The following is an 18,773-nucleotide window of genomic DNA, read 5'->3' as shown; positions in this document are numbered from 1 at the left end:
GCCTTGCGCTTCAGCATCTGAGCTTTGTTAAAAAAAACAAGTCTTTCTGGTGCTCTCGTGTGTGAAGACGGGCACAATGCCTTAAATAGAGGTGCGAAACCAGTGTGCTGCTCTTCCCAAGTTTTCACACAGCCTGAAGCAAGAGACATCGAATTTGAATCATTCATTCACTGTTAGTGTGGGAGCACTCGACTGGTAATTCAGATGGTTCTGTTGGTCACTTCATGTGTTTGAAAGAAACATCATGAGTATTAAAGCTTTTCCTAGCAGTCAGAAATAATAGAGGAATTGTGTTACAGCCAGGCACTGCCTAAACAGAACTGGGATGCCACCCTTCCAGTTCGCTCTGTTTAGCCATAGCCATCAGCACAATTTGCCTTGCATATACCCAGATTTAACATTTAGATATTCATAACAACAACTTACTGTTGTTGGCAGCTTCCTTTGTCACTCCTGACAACTGGAAAGAAACTGGGCTGTGCTTGCAAACCTATCTAGGTGCTTGAAGTTTGTGAAATGTTTGTTGCCACATTACATACAGAAACCACACTGACTGCTCTCAAGCTCCCAGGTCCCTTGGGAGCCCTGCAGACACCATGGTTTTGCCACCTCCTCACAGTCCCTGGAGCTCCTCCACTGATTAAGGCCACAAATTACCCTCCATGGTAATCTTCATAAGGCACAGGAGGGGTAGCAGTCCCCTGTGGGGCTGCCAGCAAGCTCAGGGTTACGTTAACTGCCTGACAGGAGGTGCATGAATGTAGTGAAAACTCCTTTGGGGATGGGTTTGATGAAAGAGACAACAGTGTATGCAGAGGAAGGCAGAAAGCCCATATCCTGCTTGGCGTTACATTTCGCACTCTCTATAACTACGTGAAGGGAGGATGGAGAGAGGAGGTGGCTGATTTCTGCTCCCAAGTAACAAGTGATAGAACAAGAGGTAATGCCCTCAAGCTGTGCCAGGGAAGGTTTAGACTGGATATTAGGAAATATTTCTTCACTGCAAGGGTGCTCAGGTATTGGAACAGGCTGCCCAGGGCAGTGGTGGAATAACCATCCCCGGAAGTGTTCAAAGAGGAGGCCCTTAGTGACATGGTTTAGTGACATGGTTTAGTGACATGGCAGTGCTGGTGTAAACGTTGGACTTGATGATCTTAAAGGTCTTTTCCAGCCCACATGATTCTGTGATTCTGTGTTAGGTATCTTGTGCCATTTTCCAAAGTGCCTGAGAGGGTTCAGTTTTCTGTATAGATTTGTAAATACAGTATTAAAAAAATAATTAAAAAATAATGATGTTTTGGTGCTGGAGCTTCACTGGCTCAACAGTACTTGCAATAGCTTCAACTGAGCAGAGATGCTGTCACCCCTCCTTCCAGCAGCACCTGTGCACACCTGCATCTGCTTTGAGCACTCTGCAGGGATAGCCGTTGCAGCCAGTACTGCATTCATGCATGTGGCCTGAAAGAAAACACACAGAAAATGACTGTAATTGGTTTATGCTGCCTGATTAATTTATTACTTATTTCCTGACAAGTTCATTGAAATGTAATTTTCTGAGTGGTGATAATATCCACAGAGTAAAAGATGGAGGATGGACAAGTTGGGAATACTAAATCATGAACAGCATTGTTGCAGGCAGACTTTGTTCGCCTTTTCATTAGAGATTGCATTCTGTTATTATATGGCCTCATTAGTTATGCTGATTGAAGCAGGGGAAACTTTAATGACTGCTGTGTTAGGCATTGGAAGGATATTTTAACTTACTGATGTAGAGTACGGAAAATAATTGCTAGAGCTGTATTAGCAGGATTGATAGGGGCACCTTAGACTCTCCATTACTTTCAGATACGGAGAGCTCAGTGATTGTTTTCGTTATGGATGATAGCTGACTTTCTCGTTATTTTTGTTGTTACAGCTTTAGAGCGCACACTTTTTGTTTCCGATGGCTTTATTCTTTTAATTCACATGCTGCCTTGCCAGTGTGCTGTGGCAAGGTAGCTGTCCTGTAAAATTCACAAGCTGGCTTCGCACGATGCCATTATTCAGCAGTCTCATAAAATGTTTATCTGGTCATCTCTTATCAGGCTCATTTAAAAAAAGATATTTAAAACTGACATTCTTGCACAGTCTCTAATTTACAAATAGCAATAAATAGTCCAGGCAGCATGCCAGAGACACCTTGGAGGTTTGTAACCTGATGCTGGCTGGAACGCTGGATGAGGACTGTGACAATTCCATGCTTTTTTAATAATTAAAACATTGAACTGTTCTTGTACCTGATCCAAACCAGTGTTAGTAAGGTTGATCTTTAAATCAGATACTGTGTGGCTGCTGAGCCGACTTACACCTAGTGTAAACTCACCCAGAGTTCCCAAATAATGTTCTGGGTGGAGTTTCTTAGTAGTGATTTTCTTGTTATTGAGTTTAGTCTGCTGACTATATGTATTTTTTATATACATACATAAGTCAATGGAAAGTATAATTTAGTGTGTTTTACTGAAGCAATAATGTTTATAAATGTAAATGTTGCCCGTTCACCAAAACAAAGTGTAATGCAAGTTAGAAGCACCATTTTATAAAGAAAGAGTTGACAGGAGGTATGGGAGTTTGCTTAGTGAGAGCTAGATTATTTTTTTTAATATTTCAAAGAGGCTCTTTATAATGTCAGCCAAAAAGCTTTATAAATAAATGAGGCATTAGACTTACAACAGAAAGCAGTATAAATTATAACAATGATGATGATTACCCATTTCACTGACAGGCATGTGTAATGTTTTATTTGTGTTTGAACTGAAGGAGTCTGATGGTGTATTTTAGAAATAGGTAATGAAGAATTAATTGTTTCTTTATTAATATTAGTGATGTTTAATGGTAATATATCCTCTTGCTCTGAGAATGGATGTGTGGGTGACATTGTTCAGAAGTGCTTTCCAATTATTTTAACAGAAACCATATGTACAGAGGGTAGGCGAAGTGCAGGATATCAAGTCTAGGTAATTGATGCTACACAGACTTTATAGACTTTCTCATTTCGTTTTTAATTAAAGTTTCAGTGCAATAGAATCCTTTAAAGTAAATTAAAATTAATCATCAGTAGGTAAAGCTGCTCTGAGGAGAACATAAAGCCGCCAAAACTGTTTTTCATATTGTGCAAATATTGATGAATTAGTCAATATTAATTGATTTATATGTAAGTGTACCATGTGAACTATTTGGGAAACTTAAAAAATGTTGGATGTGAATCCTATTAGGGCAACAGTTATTTTGTCATGGGTATCAATCAATAAATACTTAAGTAGATTACGGATCCAATATTATTGTACTAGTTCAAGTATGTGATTACATTTGAAAAACTCTGTGAGGTTATCTTTCAAAAGAAATTTTTATGTCATTTCCCTTTTTTGTTATTTTTTTCATTATTCTTTTCTACCATGATGATCATTGAGATCATCAGTCTTAAGTGGTACACGAAAATCAATTTTAAAAGTCACCTTTCATACACATATATGTATTTTGATGAAACTTCTTGTATGCTACATATTTCCTTTTTTGTTAGGAATCTGTTTTTTCCACTGAATGTGATTCCCTTTAAAAGTAGTACTGAAATAAATTAATTTTTCAATAATTCGGTGGTATGTGATAAAATATTGTGAATGGCTATAAAGGAAAAGTCCCAGATTTTATTTAGATAAAAATCCTCCTGATGGTAGAAGTTGAAATCCTGACACTGTTGAAACCATTGTAAAATATCCTGTTGAGTTCAATGGCGCTGGCAGTTTCACCCCTGGATTTTTTTGGAAGCAAGGGTAACATGTTAGGAATTAAGGCGATCCAGGCATTAAACTTCCTCTGAATCTTCTGCAAATCCAAACCATATTTCTTTGCGCTTCAGCTGCCTGGATGTGAAAAAGGATAGTTTCTTATATCATAGAAATGCTCAAAGAGAGAGAAACTAAAAGCTGACATATTTTTTTCTCATGTTTTCGTGTGTTTCTAAACCTACAAGTATGTAGATGGGTTCAACAAATGCCCACAGTGTCTGGATGTTGTATAAATAGCAAGCTAGGAATTGTACATACCGTCCAGATAACTAGATAATTCTTGGAAAACACAAAAATAACTTTGTACCTAGGAAGCTGTCACAATGCTCACGGAGTGACATGATTTAACTGCGTTGTGAGATACAACAAATCCTTGCTAAGGGAAAGGACCTTTCCTGTGTTTGTCACATTTGTTCTCTGTTGACAAGGAAAAAGATGAGTAGATGACGACCTAATTTGAGTACATGCTGAACCTTTAACATATAACTAAGCCTGCTTAAATCCATGGTGTCCTGGTCTGAGGGCCTGCAGCTCCTGCTCAACAAGCATCATCTAAAGAGATCCCAGTCATGATAAGACATAAGGACTTAGCAGGCAGCCCTTTTACATAGAAGATGTAAATTTAAAGGTAAACCAAAATTCCACCATGCAAGCCTATGGTTTCTCTTTGGCATAGTTATAACATTGTTGCTGGGAGTGGTAAAATGCCTCCTTTTTGTTCATGCACCTGTGAGAGGCTTAGTCCAGGTTAGAGAGCCTGAACACTGGTTGGGGGGGTGGTCAGGTTTGGTGGTAATGAAAACCAGATAATCTGCCCTGGTTTGTGAAAACATGAAGGGCATATAAAGGGCATGTGAGTGGGTGAGTTGGGCTGACAGTATTTCTAATGATACAAAAAGTATAAAATAATCCTTTACTTTCTCCAGTCAACCATTTATTGGGCACTAAGAACAATTAAATATGGGAAATAAAATCGAATGGCCTTTTAAGCAATCAATGTAAACTTCTGTACTAAATTACTACAGAATAAAAATACACTGTGTCATCAGTCTTTAAATACCTTGCTCATTAAAAGGTTGTGCACTGACCTCTGATCCCTAATCCTCTGGATTATTAGTATTAATTTCTTTTTCTTTTTTTTTCTTTCTCATTTTTTACAGGACGGTGGGAGTCAGTTTCCACATCTATCAAATTAAAGCATGGTTTTAAGAAAACAAGTTATTTAACTCGTGGTTTGAAAGGAGAAAGAACCTGGTTCTCTCTCTGTGGTTTCTGCAGTGTGCATGTATGTTTCATGTTGTTTTTAAGGTTGTTTTTATTTGAAGGAGGAAGATTCTCCACCCTGACTTTTCCAGTGTGTCAGGTATCCATCCAGATGAGGTTATGAGCCCAGCTTTAAGCCTGTCCCTGCTCCCCAGGCTGCAGGAGCTCGGGGCAGGGGAGCTGGTGTGCTTCACTGGTCACAGAGGGGACTCCAGGAGCCTGAGCAGCTTCAGCAGCCGGAGGGTTTCTCTCCCACGTGCATCTGCCCATCGCATGACCCAGCTGCTTGGTTCCTCAGTGAACTATGGGATGATGGGTCACAGCACCGCAAGGAACAAATCTTCAGCCTTAGTGAGATCTTGGTGACTTGCGAGTAATGCTGCTGCTGGCGGGGGGAAAGCTTGTTTGTTTTTCAAGCCAGTAGCTCGCAGTGTTGATTTTCATCTGCTTTCCACAGCCCCTTCTTTTTTTTCTCTTTTCCCCTCTGTTAACTAGGTATACTTAGGTATTTTGTAGCTCTCTGCTTCTGCCCTGTTGTATTACTGCACTGTTGTCAGCAGAATGAGTTTATCAGTGCATGCCTTTCACGTACGGCACTGAACTGCTTTATGGTGGAGTTTTAGAGGGATCATAATTGCCTAAAACCCTTTCTTTGCAGAGCTGAAAATAGTCATCAGCTTAAGTGGAAAGAGTGGTTTTTATAGGGGTGAACAAAACTCATTTTAAGCATATCAAAAAACTGAAGAGGAGAGCAGGGTACCCCTTTGGGATGAGAGTAGCATAGGTAACGCTCCGTGGTTGAACTTCCAGAAAGGTGGCAGTGGTTTATGTTCTTTTTAATGACCTATGTGCTACCCAGGGGTCAGTTGCTCTGGCTTTGAGGTGTGTGTAGGCTTGAACTGCAGCCATAAACCCTGTAGTAAATTGTCCTCAAATTAATTTTTCTGAGTAATCAGGATTCATGCCCTTTCCACTGGCTGGATGGCTGAGTCTGCTGTGACACAGGGGTGGCTGCACCTTCATTACCAAAAGCTTTTTTGTGACCATCACTTGTTTCCCTTCCCATATTTTAAATGACTGGTAAAGCGTTCTTCTCTCCAGGCAGTATTGGCACTGCCTATTTTCAGCTATAAACCCTGCACCTGCTATGTGGGTATGCTTCTAGTGACTGCATTGGGCTGCCTTTGAAGAGCTCTGCAATAATTGCCTCGTATTCATTGATTCATCTCATATTTATTGTGATGGCTTTAACAAAGCTGATCTCATTTCATATTCATCCCAGTGTTCATACACAACTTTTCACTGTAATTCATCATCGCTTAACCGAACACTGCCCTGAAACCCTTTGCTCAGGGGGGGATCTGGAATTGTCTCACCACTGTTTTATCCATAGCAACTTTGTCGGTCAGAAAAGTTTTCAGTGAAATGCTAAACTTGATGTGAGAAGCAGATTTCATCACTGGAATTCAGAATAGAAAGAAAAATAAGTTTGTTTTCTGCATCTAGAAAGAGAGGCAGTAGGAGACAAAGACTTCTTACAAACAGGCTAATGAAATAGTTTTAAATGTGTATGATTCATTTTTAAAAGGTATATCACTTATATTTCATCATCCAAGTTCTGAATTGTAGTTGAACACATAGTCTCTTTATTCTGGTATTTCCATAGGTCAGTGACTCGATGGTAAATAATATATCAGAAATTTAACAGGATAAGAAGCTAAGCAGTTGTAATGCCTGTCACAGCTGCCTTTTCTATCTTATTTTCCTTTTAATGGCAATAGATTTTGTTTTTGAGGGGTTTACAGCAGATTTTCTAGGAATTATCTAACAACACATGACATACTGGCATTTTATTTTCTAAACATTTTCTAAAACACAGAAAAAACCTGGAAATTTGATACGGAACCTTCTCCTGTTCCTCTTCCTACATTTGCATGGAAATTTGTTATCCATGTGTTGCATTACCCAAGTACTTTTTGTGTTTTGCGCTATATATTTATGTCTTTTAGTTTTTCAATTACCTTTATTTTGGGGTCATTTTATCTGTGGACTGGATAAAGCTTGGTGTTGCTGGAAGCAGGGAGAGCACTTCATCTGAAGTGGGAAAGCAACCTCTTTCCCTCCTGCAATGGACTCTTAAACAGGGCCTAACACAAAGTCTTCATCAGTCTGTTTGGAGACTGACATTGATGTGAGTATAGTTTTCATCAGACGGTAAAGGATTGTTTGTTATAGGCACTTTCTCCTCTTTCAAGCCAGTATCACTATAAATTGAGTTTTTCTATAAATAGTACTATTACCTACCTGATACCCTTTTACCCTTCTAGTTTGACAGCACTTCTTTTCTTTGCCTTATAGTCCAATACAACACAGAGCCCAGCAGTTTCTTTCAAGTGATGTCTATTTTTCTTCATTTTCCACTGTCTAAAATACTCCAGTGTCTCTTCCATTGTGCTGCTTGAGCTTTAATTCTTTGTGAACTCGTTATTATAGGAAGAGCAGGGGACTGAAGGTGTGCTGCAAAAGGAGAGGTCCTTCAGAATTGGGAACTACTTTTCTAAAATTGTGAGTTGAAAACTTGCTTGGAATTATTTTTGCATCTTAAGTGTATTGTGGCTAGAGGAGGGCCAGCCCCTTTAGTGCCGAGTGCCGTGGGCGCATGGGACATTGGTCTTACTTTGGTGGCAGCAAGGAGTGATGATAGAATTTCAGTTGTGTTTCTAATTTTCAGGTGGTGTAATTTCCTGGCCAGAGAGGATGCTTGCCTCAATCATCTGTGTGAAGAGGTTTTTTATGCATTGTACCATCAGCTGCATAACTCATGCAGTCTTTCCTCGATAATAAATTTGTCTTCAGCTTTGAGGTAGAGCACAGAGACACAGGTACATTTTGGACATACTTAAGCATACCTTAACCCCAGTTGGTGTATCTAAGCTGTTGTGCCAGCTGAAAGTATTATGTGCACTCTTCTGTGTAAAGACTTTCCAAGCCAGGCTCCTCATCCTGCTTACACAGAGCTGAGTTGCCTTGTAGGTGTGAGGAGGGTCAGGGAACCTCCAGAGTTTATACCCCAAAGGAGTTACAAAATGGTGATGGGCTATAACACACTGTGTGGACAGCACAGGGTTATATAGTACATGTACCTGTGCCCTGTGCCCATATATTGCACAGAGTAATGTACACAGGACACAGTACACATAACAATGTACTACCTGGTCTAGGTCAGGGGGACATTCAGGTGGCATCCATGTATGAGAGTGTTTGGCCAAGTAATGGCTAATGCTGATATTGTTACCGATGCCCAGTATAAATACCTCAGTTTTGCCTATTTCAGTGAAACTATAGAGAAGGTTTATTACTTGAAAAGTAATACCTGAAAAATATATTTGTTTTTTCCTAAGCAAGCTGTGTACCCACTTAGAATGCATTGCTAAAATCCAGTTACATTATAGTGCTCTTGCGCTTCTAGTGACTATTAGTCATGTTAAATGTTAAAAGGAAATTATCTTAAAAAGCATTTGTAGAGCTGTTAAGTAATGTAGAATTTGTGTTTGTATTGAAGATAAATAGCCTTTTGCTCACCAAAATGCTGGACATACGCTGAGGCAAGGCCTGAGACTTACCAGCTCAAAACTCTCAGTGGCATGATCCAATGTGTAATATTCTCCCATGCATGTAGTGGTGTTGTGAAAGTGACTTTTCCCAAAAGCCTGGCACAGATTTTCAGCCACCAGTAGTGTTACTAGAGTGGCACAAGGGAAAGTTTCTCAAATTAGATATTTCAGGTGCTAAGAAATTGGTGTCCCAGTTTCTTAGAGAGGCTGGTGAAGCTGACAAGTGATGCAGATGAGTTAAGACTTCATTCAAAGTCCAGTGAATACCTGATACAAACTGTAAACTGGCTTTTGCATATTCAGTTGCAGGGGAAGGCTGTTCCCTGCATGAACAGTCCTGAGTTCAACTCCCCTGTCTCCTTCAGGAGTAGTAAGTCATTGCTGTGATGATATGCCTCAGTGATTTTACTGTCTATGAAATAGAGACCATCTTCATATGAACCTCTGGGGGTTCTCTGTAATAATATTGTATTTTTAAAAAATGGCTGTACCACTCTACATAATCTTCACTAATCGGTACATAAACCCTGTTTGGCAGTTTAAACTGTATGCACAAAATATGAGATTTGGCTCTGCCTATTCCAGTAGTTAAAAGCTTTACTCTGGTGTGAAACACTTATTTAATTGTTTTAAAGTGCAGTGCACAGGCTTGTCTTTCTGTATGCCAGAGATATTTTTTTGTTGTTGTTGCGCTGTTCCATTGTAACTCTGAGCAAACAAAATCTTTGCTAAATTAAGGGATTACTTTCTGAAAGAAAGTCTTGTTCTGTGGAGTTTCCATGTTGTTTGGAGTTAATTGAGTAAAAATTCTGCCCATTATTCTGGTGTTTTCACCAAATAATCTTGTGTCTGGAGCCAAGTTTCATCTATTATTAATGTATTCTTGATGGATGGGTTTATTTTCTACCTACATATGGCAAAAATGTATCATTTTAAGCAAGTTACCCCACTCCCTCTTTCCCCATAAACAAAAGCACTTTCATTAATCTGCTTTCAGAAGCCTGAAATAAGAAGTTTCTCCTCCTGTGCACACGTAATTATAGGTGGGCCGTGGATTAAATAATCCACTGGTGATGGGCAATTCAAGTCTCTGTACTATGGGAAAAAGGCACCAAAGCCATTGTGAGGTTGGAAAAGAAGTTGTTCTTCATTGCTTGGCCATTTTTGCCCTCCATGTTTTAGTTGACATTAGTAATGGGAGGAGGAGTCATATGATGCTACCAATATGTAAAATGATTTCTTCTGGGGATTTCAGGTCCCTATTTTAAATAATTTCAAGTAAAATATGACAGTAGAAACACATATTTCTTTGTCAAGTAGATGAGAGAGACAAATAATCTTCTAGGATTTCCACTGTTTCACATTCAGTAATCGTGAAAGATCATACTTGAGTTTTCTAGAAACTGATTTTACTTCCTTTTCACCAGCTCTTTTTTACCTGAATGTTTAGGACTGGATGGTCTATGGAAGGGTTGGGGGTTTAGTTTTGTCTTAGGGGTTTTAATTCCTCCTTCACCTAGACACAGCGAAGAAGATGCAGCTCACTCACACTTCATTCAGTCAGCACTGCCCTGTCATTTACCCAGTGTCTCTTTTGCAGTATGCTGCCATCATGCTTCCACTGAAGACTTGCTTGGTCTCATGTGTGATGCCTGCTGTATCAAACCTGAAGTGGTTGAAGGTGGAGCCATGATCTTTCTTGCTTGAGGAGTAGCTGTCACTATAGTAAAGTGGATTGTCCGTGGCACCCACCTCTTGGAATCCACTGTCAGGCCGTGATCCTGACTTTGGCAGTGAAGTGGTGTAGCTGTTACTGTCAGTTCTTTATGTTAGAGAATGAACCTCCAGTGCATGGCTAGAGCGTGGCACCCATGTTTGGTTTTGAAGTTGGATCGGGATGTGTTAAATAGTGCTTTGACATCACTGAGAAAGTACCTGGTTTTCGCTCTTTGGGGTTCTCATGCAGATTGATTGCTTACTGGCATAGCAAGTGTTTTGCTTCTTGGTTTATAGTTTGCTGTTAGCATCCACAGCTGCAACTTTTGTAGCTGTTGCTTCCTGTATCAAATCTGGTAGTTTTCCAGAATTAAGATTCTATTTTTATTAAAGAAATGCTGCTTTAACATATGATCTGGCTGGCAAATAGCAAATCTTCAGAAAGAAGACCGAAGTATTTTGGTGTTCTTCCCTGTCCCACCCCCATAAGCCAAATGTCTTTGGATTAATTCCATAAATATGCTGGACATCTGTGAATTACCAGACTTTTAACAGTTCTCTGCCTGGTACTAGATTGTGCCGATGCTTCAGATAAGAGCTTGTGTGTAAAACTAATCAATTGCTCTGTTGATTCCTTTTTTAAGTGATGACACTACAGCATAGGGCTCAGTAAAATTTGCTTTTTATCCTACCTCATTAAGGAAGTTGATCAAATAAGCCGGTTTATATAAAGCTCAGACACAGCTGGTAAGGATTATGTACAGAACAAAACCCCATGTTTGTTATGATGTGTTTAAATTTCTAAAAGCCATTATAGAGAACTAAACTATGTTCTGGATGCCCTTCCTGTAATTAGTACATGTAATATAAAGGAACGTAAAGGACTGCTCATCTTGCCATGACAAATGTTCAGTTGTAACACGATGAGCTTGGAACATGCCCAGTCTTCAGTGTGGAAAGTGAGACTGGCCTTGCTTTGGGTACTGACAGATGGAGAGTTTACTTAGTAGACAAAATATCTAAGGAATCACAAAATTGAGGCTCTGGATGGGAGGACATCCATCCAGCAGCTCCATCTGAATCACAGCAATGGGTGTCCAGGTTGGGACTACTGATTGACTGCAGGGGAGGGAGAGTGCTAAGAGGGTAGAGAAGGGAAGGAAAAAGAGAAAACGAGTGCTGCAGACATTCAGCAACACATGAGGTAGACCAGTAGCATGACATTTTGCTTGAGAATTTGCTGGCAGCCAGCACAGCTTGAGCATCCGTGCCGCTGGCATTTCACATGAGCCACCTACTCCCTAAGCAGCAGCCATCTGCTTTTGGGGTTGCTGCCTCTACACAGGTGTATTGCAGCAATCCGGTACCTTGCTGGTGAGAAGCAGATTAAGTGAAATTGGTGTGGGAAGGGGAGTATTACGAAGATGTGGGAAAAGAACTGGTGTTGATGCCTCTTTCATACTCTGGAGAAACGACATCCCACCGGAATGTTGTAGCTATCTAGGAAATGGCTATCTAGGAGTGGTGGTACTGGAGAGATTCTTCTCCCCAGCCAGAATCTGTCTCTGTTGTGTTTGATCAAAACTGTTGTCAGGCAGTCCACAAGCACAGGTAGCGTGTGTCCGTTAGAAGTATTATCATGATTTTTTTCCTAGCCAGCTAGCTGTAGTACATATGTTTTATAAAGATGTAACAATACAACTCCTAATGCCCTTTAAGCCCAGGGTTTAGCCATAGAAGAGAATTATTTTCTAGTGGGTCTCAATGGTAAGCCTGAGAGGACGGACAGGCACCTACCTTCTGAGCATCTACTTCTCTTTATGCTCTATTAAGCAAAGAGAAACAGACTAGGGCTTGTTGCAGGTTCATAAGGGACGAAACAAAGGGCTATAGGTGACAATTCAGTGGGGATAAACAATTTTTAATGCAGATATTTTTAACTGATAATTAAAGTGTGAGGGTCTCAATTTATGGCACTTGGCAACTAAGGCAAATGATACACTTGTTTTTCTTCACTGAAGTATGAACTGCTCTCGTTGCTCGAAAAGCATCCTGTTTTCTTTAGGCTGAAGTATGTTTTGAACTTTTTTTCACCCTGAGGATTCATTTTGCCTTATTAAATTCTATTCCTCACCAACTGCAGATGTTGCTGCTGGTGTCATAGTGGCCAGGATGTTTTCTTTCCTTCTTCTGTCTGTCTCCCTTTGCCATTCAAGCTATATTTTTAATTTATTTTTAAACATTCACTTTACCATACATTCTATGGGGGACAGAGGACTGCCAGCCTCACAGGATGCTGCTTTCATACTGCCTTATGGATCTGTACTATTATTTTTATTGTCTTATTTACTTTGTGACTACTACACACCTTTCCTTATGCACGAGGACAAATTCCTTTCCCAGGTGACTTCACTTCCTATGGAACAGGAGGCTACCTTGCCATGTCATTTCATCTGGACAGAGAAGGTGAATATGAATGAGAGCTTGCTGGAAAGCAATGTAAGGAAGAATATTTTTGTCTAGCAGTTGTCAAGTGCCATAAGTTACTCTGCACAGCAACTTGCATGAGTTACAATTAGGCTGCAGCTTTTAACAGTGTGTGTGGAGGGACAGAAGTGGTAAAGATCCGTGAAGGGTCTGCTCTGCACCTTGCTGGGCAGGTAGTGTGGGTCTGTGCAGGAGCATGTTTGTGCACTTGCATGTGTAAATTTGGGCACCTGTGTATGCATCCATCTGGAATGAATTGGGTTCACATTTTCATATGATCAGACAAATAAACCTGTGATTGGCAGTTAAACATCTTAGATGTCTGTTACCTAAGGCTGAAAACACAATCTGGCTTTCCACTTCACCTCTCTTGGAATGATGTTGGGAATGGTACAGGATGTCTGTATTCCACTAGTCTTTCAATACATTCCTTACATCCAGCAGTCTGCTCAGTTATGACTGTTGTGCCTGCAAACAGTTACAGCAACTTCTGTCATTGTTTAGAAAGCATTAAAAAAAACCTCATCAGATAGGATGTAGGTTTCCTTTGGATGAGCTGCATTAAAAATAGTACTGTGTCCTGACACTGGCTCTTTGGAGTACAGAAATGATGCTATTACAGGAGGGCCTTTTTGTGCTAGGCAGTGTGTAAACACTTCATAGCAAATAGTCCTTGTTCTCAGAGAGTTTGCAGTGTCAATAGACAAGGCATGCACTGAGAGAAGGAGCTCAGACCAAATAAACATGTGATGGCAGCAAGTCCCTTGCAACGGCCAGGGTTATTTATCGCTTTGGGGCTTTTTTGTCTGTTTTGTGATGGAAGTCAGTTGCATGACAAGAGGACTGAAGTGAGCTCAGGGAAGAGAAAAGAGTAAGTGAAATTTGGAGAAGTGGATGCAAGGGTATGGCTTCTTGGCACAATGAAAATCCAAGGTAATGGGCTGCAAAGTTTGGAGAGGACAGAGGGCAGGAGCAGAGGGAGAAGAAGGTGCTGAGGAAGGCAGCAGGCATGGCAAGAGAAACAGAGGTGACCCTGCTGGGATCAGGAAAGGGAACGAGCCCTGGGCTTGGGGTGAGCTGGACACACTGAGGTGGTCTGAACATGGGGCCATGAAGGCCTGGGAGCCACTGGGGAGAGGAAATAAGGGGAAAAGAGGAGGTGAGGTTGAGTCTTGAGTAGAAGCAGAGCGGGGGTGGATGGCTTGGCCTCACACTGTGCTGGTTTCAGGTTCAGTGGAGTACTTTCCTGAAGGCAAGGTACAACTTTTTACATTTAAATAATGATTTACTGATCACTAAGGCTAGTGCTTAAACAAAACTCATCCCAGTAAGTGAAATACATTATGAGAGTACATCTGCATTGATTGTCATGTTAGATCTTTATCTTCTCCGAAGTGTAGCATGGCACATTATCTCAGTTTTCTTCAGACAGATGGTTAATCCATAGTCTTTTGCTGCCTCAGCACACCAATTGGTTATGAACTTGAGGCAGATGGAAAGTTGAAGTCAAGTTCTCTATGTAAAGAAGCATACATTGGTTAACTCTGTGAAGGCTTTTAATTTTCTTAAGTAAAAAAAGCTTGCCAAATGTTCAATAGAAATATTCCTGGCATCTCTACTGCAAAAAGAAGTCCAAGCAGTGGAAACCAATGGTCTGTGTTAAGCAGTAAGACAGGTAGTGTTATCACAGCCATACCACCGGATTTCTAAACGTAGAAACTTTATTTCATAGTCCATCTTTTGCTGTAAATGGATCCAAAAAACCAAATGGTGACCGCAGAGCCCGCAAGCAGATGCAGCTGAGCTGTGGGCAGATGGCTTGAATGCCTGTCTTCAGACAGAGCTTTCTGTAATTCGAGTCATCAGGAGCAGTTTAAAAGTGTATACATGCATGTTCTTATGTTCTTTTCACATCACAGTAGTTCTGAACACTGAATATGAGTTGTAGCACCTTGAGTGCGTTGGGGAAAACACTGATGAGGTATTCTCACAACCTTATCTGGCAAGCCAAGAATTATTCTCCACGCATTTCCATATTGTAAAATAGCCCAGTGAGTTGTCGTCCATTTACATCTGGCAATGCTAACGATGAAATAGAGAACACCTGACCCAGGAGTTGTGCTGATAGTCATGGTTATTTGGCATTGGGGTCCTTATGGTACTGTAGTGTGGGGCAGCTTCTTCTTCTAGCTTTGTCCAAAATCTGTCAGTTATACCGTCACATCTTTCTACAAAAGAGGCTAATAGTAATCTGTGGAGGACTTTGTTCTGGTTATTTATTAGAAATTTAAGTAAATGAAGAGCTAAATTGACCCCATATGGGATTTCAAGGGACTGTTACTGTAACTAAGAGGAGAAGTTGCCTGGGTACACTCAGGGGGTGAGTTTGTGGTCAGTATCATTACTATCTTATAGTGAACTGAGTAGCAGCACAGAGGCATAGAGGTGGTCTGTGAAATCGACTGAATATTAAATACATGGAAATGTAAAATTAATAGAGGTATGCATATATATAGCAGTAAATCTGTTTCATAATTTATGTAGTTTTTCTCAAGATCTCATAGAAAACTGAATATAAGGACTCAGAGTAGTGTTTTTTTTCCAAGCTAATAACATTAAATTCCATAGTGTTATTAAAGTAAACTCTCAGGGATGCTCTTGGAGTCGGTTTTCTGATTGGGTGGTGTACATTGTACCTTAACACCACTGTTTCTTTAAAATATTTAAAGTAAATACCACTTGAAGAAGGTTTATAATATGAAATTGGAAAAAAATATTTTATTTCATGTTTGATTTTTGCTTATTTGTCATCCTCAGAAAATGTCATGATGCTTCATTATAATTCAGTCAAATAATCTTGATATTAGGTGTAAACACTTGCAATATGTTTAAATAGCATTTTAACTTAGCAGGATACAATATTTTAAGGAAAGACTGAACTGCTTTGTCTCTGCCATTATGAGTTGTACCTGCAAGTTTATTTAACACTCTTAAGACATTACACTGTGCTTTTGGTCTTCTCAATAGCAGTTTTGTATTACTGGTAAAATACAGATCAGCATTTATAGTGAAGAGAGTTGCTCAGTGACAGCAGGACATGCACTAATATTTAGTGCTATCAAAATGACACTTTGCTTATGTAAACATACATGCTTATTACTCATGTCTCCCAAGATAATTGTTCGCTAAACAAGGCAAATGTAAACAGGAGGCTATTTTTTCAGAAAGTTGCTCCTTCAGCTTCCTGTCCATCCCAAAGGTCAAATCCTTTTCTGTGAGACCAAAAACAGCTGCTGACGCAGTGGTGACAGTGAAGAATGACAATATTATGATCTATGGTATGGTTAAGAACTTGGAGTTAAAGGTTGTAACAGAGAAACATCCTTTCAGCATGTTCTGCAAACCTTAATAAGTGGCAAAAGAAAAATGCTTTTGAAATGGGCTCTCATTTAGGATGCTTATTTCTTCATATTTTAGTCTTTAAACACTTTTTTCCTGTGGAGGTCTTTACCTGATAGCATTCATCTGTATTGCTCGCATTTTACACAAAAATGAATAAAGCTGCTCTGCCACTGGATCTGAACCACTCAGCAGTGCTATCTCTAGCTTTAGTCATAATATCACTGTACGATGAAAAGCTTTATTAACATTTCAGCACACTGAGGCTTGTAAAACCTTGCGTAAAGCGCTGACAATGGAATAAGAGATGCAGCCCAAGCCACAGGCTCAGATAATCCCTGCCCCACCTCATCCTTCACTTTTACTGCATAAAGGACTTTCCAGCTGTGAAAGGGTTTGGGATGGAGACCCAGGTCCCTGTGAGTGCCATGGCCAAGGTGAAACCCTAGTAGATAAGGGGTTTTTTTTGTCTAGTAAGAACGGTCTCATTGGCACCACTGTGAGGATGGCAGAAGGGGAGAAAAATGCACACATCAGGAGTGATTCTGTGATGAGGTGTTGTGGTTTAAAAGATAAACTCTATCCCAGAAAATTAACTTCATGCCGCCTGAAGCCAGTGCATGAGGTCTGGCCAGAAGCTTTGGAAGCTGTCTGCAGAGCAGATATTTGTGCTGCATGAGGTTCAGTGCCAGCATGGGTTCATCCCCAGCATTCAAAGCCATTGGGATTTGCAGAGGAGAGCTCTACACACTTCCCTGCCAAGTAATCCTCTACAAGCCTAATGGAAGGGGTTGTGGTTATTCATAGCTGCTTGGTTTTTTGTTTATTGTGGAGCTGGGGCAGGACAATTAAATACCAGGTTTATTTTTGGTTTTAGTCTAATGCAGGGTGTACCACAGCTCAGGACACTTCACTGGGTGGTTTCTGTTGTGCTTTAAAAAAGCTTTAGTTTCTTCTCTCCAGTTTCCCTTCTGTCAGTTTTTGTGGAATTTCAGTGAACTTACTCTGATTAGCCAGTAACTTATTATTTATTGGTTTTAATTGAAAAAGGCAAAAAGTTTCTTCAGTGTGTTGATTTTTGTCTTAAAAAGTGACATTTGAAGGAGAATCAGTTTTTCTGAACAAGGTTGGAAGCTGGTGTCACCCCATAGTAAACTACTGTGTTCCTGCTCGTGGTTAGAAGTGGAAAATACTGAGTGCTTGCAGAAATTGGGATAAAGAGGAATGCCTGCTGTGAGGGATGGTAACTGTCCCTTTTGTGATGTTAATGTTCAACGACAAGAGAAAGTCCTGCTATGGGACCGGGTTTTTTTTTCCATCAGACTAGAAATATGCTAGTTTTACATGGGAAATGTCTTAGAGAAAATGCAGATAAAAGAAAATAGGAACTTAGGGGAGAATTACCTGAGGAAAAAAAAATACTTTGATGAGAGAAAGAAGTTAGAGAACTGTTTGCCTGTTGCAGGAAAAGAAGTTGCAATTTCCCTTAGTTTTCCAGACTATTCAGTTATTTGTGTGTGTATTCCTTGTGCCAAGCAGTTAGGTGAATTTCATAGTACTAAACTGATATTTAAGAGTTAAGTGCTGGCAATAAGCAAACCTTTTAAAGTAGCAGCCCAGCTAATGGTACAGCTGCCTCAATGAGATGCACTGCTAGGGCTGGGGGAGCTCAAAAACAAGAAAAGTCAGCTAATTCTCAGTAGAAGGTAGCAATGGCAGGTAAAAACATTGTCAGTTAAAACATATTTTATAATGATTACCACAGAACTCATTATTATGATTAAAGATGTACTAGCCATGACATGCCAGCTACATGCTGCTAGCAGAAAATACCTGCTGTTTGTAGGTTATTATCAACCTCCTTTGAAGAAAATCAGTCTTTCTTTACATTTGCAATGCAATGAAACCCCAGGCATTTCTTTGCATCTTTAATTTAAGCACGCTTTTCAAACGCAGATACCCAGCTGCAGTGAGCAACAAAATACCCATCACACTGGTTGATGGGTTTGTCATGTTTTGTGGTGCCCCACTACACAAAAAAAGGAGTTTTTGCAAAGATCTGTGTCAGCATTTTGGTTTTGTTGCATTATCTGTTGAAAATCTAATACATGTAGACCAAGAAAACAGAAGAAATAAATGATAACAGTGTTTAACAGGGTACTGCAACATATTTTGAATGCTAATTGTCAATATCATTGCTAATGTTACATGGTAGCATAAAGAACATTAGGGGAGATTTTTACCATGAGAAAAGTCATGGACTGTATAAAAGTCATTGGTTTTAACCTGCAATTCACCTATTACAGAGCATAATGGAAAAAGCACAAAAATGAAAGTAAAATGCAAGTTCACATGTAACTAAGCCCATTCCAGGAAGAATTTGTTCTAAATGTTTGAATTAGTTATTTTCATGGAGAGATACATGTTAAAGATCAGCTTCCATGAGCTCAGGTTACTCAGTCAGGCAGAGGCT

General features: G+C 40.0%; 1 protein-coding gene across 3 annotated transcripts in view; it reads left to right on the top strand.

The window, feature by feature from the left end:
* Positions 1–18,773, top strand: part of RARB (retinoic acid receptor beta) — a 327,709-nt gene that overhangs the window by 71,594 nt on the left and 237,342 nt on the right. The window contains exon 1 of one of the 3 annotated variants that reach the window (XM_005152832.3): positions 7,894–7,966. The exons of the other annotated variants lie outside the window; for them this stretch is intronic. The gene's annotated coding sequence lies outside the window, so the exon portion shown is untranslated. Of the gene's footprint in view, positions 1–7,893; positions 7,967–18,773 lie in introns of those variants that run through there. 3 annotated transcript variants of the gene reach the window in all.

This window comes from Melopsittacus undulatus, chromosome 1 (assembly GCF_012275295.1).
Source record: "Melopsittacus undulatus isolate bMelUnd1 chromosome 1, bMelUnd1.mat.Z, whole genome shotgun sequence".
NCBI classification, from domain to species: Eukaryota; Metazoa; Chordata; class Aves; order Psittaciformes; family Psittaculidae; genus Melopsittacus; species Melopsittacus undulatus.
The sequence above is the reverse complement of the archived record's forward strand: the minus strand, read 5'-3'. Positions and strand labels throughout refer to the sequence as shown.